Genomic DNA, 4,203 nt, shown 5'->3' on the forward strand with positions numbered 1-4,203 from the left:
AGACTTGGAGCACAGTCAGGAGATGGGGCGGGGGAGATCCAGCAGGGCGAAGAGTCCCGAGGCTCCTGTTGAGGAGAGGAGGTGAATCCGGTCCCCTCCTATCATGGGAGGGGGAGGTAGTCAGATGGGGGTGGAGGCCGGGCTTCCGTATTTATCCGGACGAAGTGAGGTCATTCATTCATTCAATCGTATTTATTGAGCGCTTCCCGTGTGCAGAGCACTGTACTAAGCCCTTGGGAAAGTACAATACAACAATAAGCAGACATATTTCTTACCCGCATCGAGCTTACAGTTTGGGGGGTGGTGGGGTTGAGGGGAGACAGGCATCAATACAAATAAATAAAATGACAGATATGTACATAAGTGCTGTGGGGCTGAAAGGGAGGAAAAGCAAAGGGAGCAAGGCGGGGCAACCCAGAAGAGAGTGGGAGATGAGGAAAAGTGGGGTTTAGTCTGGGAAGGCCTTATGGAGGAGCTGTGTCTTCAATAAGGCTTTGTCTTTCAGATTTGAGGAGGGAGGACATTCCAGGCCAGAGGCAGGACATGGGCCGGGGTCAGAGGCGAAACAGGTGAAATCCAGGCACAGTGAGAAGGTTAGCACCAGAGGACCGAAGTATGCAGACTGGGATGTAGAAGGGGCAAGATGATGGAGTGCTTTAAAGCCAGTGGTGAGGAGTTTTTGTTTGATATGGAGGTGGATGGGCAACCACTGTCAGAGAGGAAAGAATCTCAGGGCAGAGGCAGTAAGATCCCTGGTGACCACAGCCCCTCTCCCTGGAGTAGCTAGGGATAAGTGACGGGAGGTCGAGGCTCGTGAAATGAACAGGTCCCTCCCCGGAACTGCTCTGGAAACTTCCCACGGCCACAGGCCCCTGAGTCCCCTGCCTCCCCCAGGTATCCCTACCGAGGTTCCCTTATTATTTATTAATTATTATGGTATTTGTTAAGCACTTACTATGTGCCAGGCACTGTACTAAATGCTGGGGTGGTTACAAGCAAATAGGGTTGGACACTGTCCCTGGAGGGGCTCAGAGTCTCAATCCCCATTTTACAGATGAGGGAACTGAGGTCCAGAGAAGTGAAGTGAAGTGACCTGCCCAAGGTCACTCAGCAGACAACTGGCGGAGCTGGGATTAGAACCCATGACGTTCTGACTTCCAGGCCCGTGCTCTAACCACTAGGTCATGCTGCTTCCCTGCTTCCCTGCCAGTGGCCCCTCAAGAACCCCTCCCCTCCCCAAATCCAACCCCTGCTCCAGACCCCATCCCACCAGAACCTTGGCCCTAAGGGCCTTTCCCTAGCAGGAGTTTGAGGATGGAATCATGCCAGCAAGAGAACATGAAAGGAGCACATCTACTAACTTCATTGTACTCTCTCAAGAGCTTAGTATCATGATTGGCACTCAGTAAACGCTCCTTAAATACCACTGATTGATTGATTGTGAATGATCCTAGGCTCTCTACTCCCCTCTCCACCAAGTTTCCTGAATTTGCACAGCACAGGCCCCAGCTCCAAGGCAGAGATGACTCCTGATGGTCCCCGCTTCCAGTGATGGGGGCCAGTACTCCCCAGTTTCCAGCTGGGGAACTAAGCTGGACTCTCAGCCTTGCTCGCCCAAGCTGGGGGAACTGAGCTGGACTCCCAGCCTTGCTCACCCATGAGCATTTGAGAACCTGGAAAGATCCCAAGTGAGTCTCTTTGCCCTGTTAACTCTTTGAGTTCTGTTCCCTGAACAGCCTGCTGATCTCCCTCCATAGCCACACTCAATTGGAGAGGTGGCCTCTTTGGTCCCATGTTCCTGGTCCCTTTTTCTTGGGATTTTCCTTGACTCCTTCCCTGGAAGCCTGAGAGAGAGGCCCAGATGGGTTCTCAGCCCTTCCTTTTTTTTTTTAATAGTATTTGTTAAGCACTTATTATATCAGGTACTGTTCTAAGCCCTGGGGTAGATACAAGACAATCACACTAGACACAGTTCCTGTCCCAGATAGGGCTCCCAGTCTTAATCCGTATTTTATAGATGAGGGAACTGAGGCACAGAGAAGTTACGTGACTTGCCCAAGGTCACAGAGCAGACAAGTGGCAGAGTCAGTAATAGAACTCAGGTCCTTCTGACTTCCAGGACCATGCTCTATCCACTAGGACACGCTACCTCTCCAATTAGGCTACATAATTCTGGGATAGGTGCCAGACCAGAACTCAGATGAGTTGGGATTGAAAATTTTACTATTACCCCCCAACAAATCCCCTCTCTCTGCTCTCATTAAGATCCCCACTCTTGGGCACTCTCCTGGCCACCTCTCTCCCCTATCCCACTTCAGGCATACTGACCACTGGCCCTAAGGTCAGTTAGTCAGTCAGTCAATCAGTTAATTGAATTTATAGAGTGCTTACTGTGTGCAGAACACTACACTAAGCGCTTGGGAGCAGCGTGGCTCAGTGGAAAGAGCACGGGCTTTGGAGTCAGAGGTCATGAGTTCAAATCCCAGCTCCACCACCTGTCAGCTGTGTGACTTTGGGCAAGTCACTTAACTTCTCTGTGTCTCAGTTACCTCATCTGTAAAATGAGAATTAAAACTGTGAGCCCCCCGTGGGACAACTTGATCACCTTGTAACCTCCCCAGCGCTTAGAAGAGTGCTTTGCACATAGTAAGCACTTAACAAATATCATCATCATTATTATTATTTCAAAATAACAACAAGCGGACACATTATCTGCCCACAATAACAGGCTACAGGAAGGTGCATGTCCACAGGAGAGTCAGAGGGCAGGGGGTAGGGAAGGGCTGGGCATAGGGGTGGAACTCTTTGGGGGAAGAAAGAGACAGGACCTCAGTAGCCACAATGAAGCCCCCAATTCCAGCACTCCACTATGCCTAGAGCCAGGGAGTGAGCCCCAGCCACCATTAGAGCATCAAATTAGACATTCACCCTCTCCCTCCTGCTCCTAGATCAGCTCTCTTCACCTGCTCCTCTCCAGCTCCATCTAATGATACCTTGCTACACCTCCAACCCCTGGCTACAAATTCACCAGGTCTCAGGTCTCCCCACCTACAAAGCTCTCTTTAAAAATCCCACCTCCCCCAGGAAGGCTTCCTTGATTAATTCAGAGCTTCCCAGTCAACCTAATAGCTACCCTCAGCAACTCTGTTTTATTCTTACGTTTGTAGTTGGATTTTAATTTGTTTAGCTACTTTTTCTGCACTTTTACTCTGATGTAAACTACCTCCTGTTGTATGTCCACTATTTGTAAATATTTTTGTCTGTCTCCCCCATTAGATGGCAAAAAATAATAATAGTTATTAGTAGTAGTATTGAATTTGTTAAATGCTTACTATTTGCTAAGCAGTGTAATAAGTGTTGTGGTCGATAAAAGATAATCAGATTGAACTAGGTTTCCATCCCATATGAGGCTCATAGCTTAAACAGTGCTATGCACATAGTAAGCATTTAATAAGTGCCATTAAAAAAAAGTAGGAAGGAGAACAGGTATAGAATCTCCATTTTACAGATGAGGAGACCCAAAGAAGTTAAGTGATTTGCCCAAGGTCACACAGCAGGTAAGCTCCCTGAAGGCAGGGGTCTTGTGTCCTACTCTGTTCATTCATTCAATCATATTTATTGAGTGCTACTGTTTACAGAGCACTGTACTAAGCACTTGGGAAGTACAACTCTGTTGTACTCCCCCAAGAATTTAGAACAGTGTCTTGTGCTCAGTAGGCGCTCAGTAAATACCACTGTTTGACTAATCGATTAATTGATAGGCATTTTTAGGCCCTTGGGAAGCAAACAGAATAAAAGACACCCCTCCCCTGAAGGAATTTGCAATCTACTAGAGATTCTTCGTGCCCCAGGGCCTTACAGGAGAGGCAAAGTCAAAGGACCTGGATTCTAATTTAAGCTCCGCCACTTGACTGATTTGTAACCTTAGGCAAGTGACTTAACTTCTCTGTGCCTAAGTTAACTCATTTGTAAATGAGGTAACTCCCTTGGATTTAGGCTGTGAGCCCCTTGTCTCTTACCTGATTTTCTTGTATCTATTCCAGTGCTTAGTATAGTACCCGGTAAATAGTATATGCTTAACAAATGCCATTTTTTTTCAAAAACATTGTTTAAAATTGAGAAAATCGATCTAAAGAGACCCAAGGGAATGAACTAGTCAACAGCAAAGGAGAAGATAGTGTGAGTGTGGAGTAAGTAAAAGAA

The sequence above is a fragment of the Tachyglossus aculeatus genome, chromosome 5 (genome assembly GCF_015852505.1).
Source record: "Tachyglossus aculeatus isolate mTacAcu1 chromosome 5, mTacAcu1.pri, whole genome shotgun sequence".
NCBI lineage: Eukaryota > Metazoa > Chordata > Mammalia > Monotremata > Tachyglossidae > Tachyglossus > Tachyglossus aculeatus.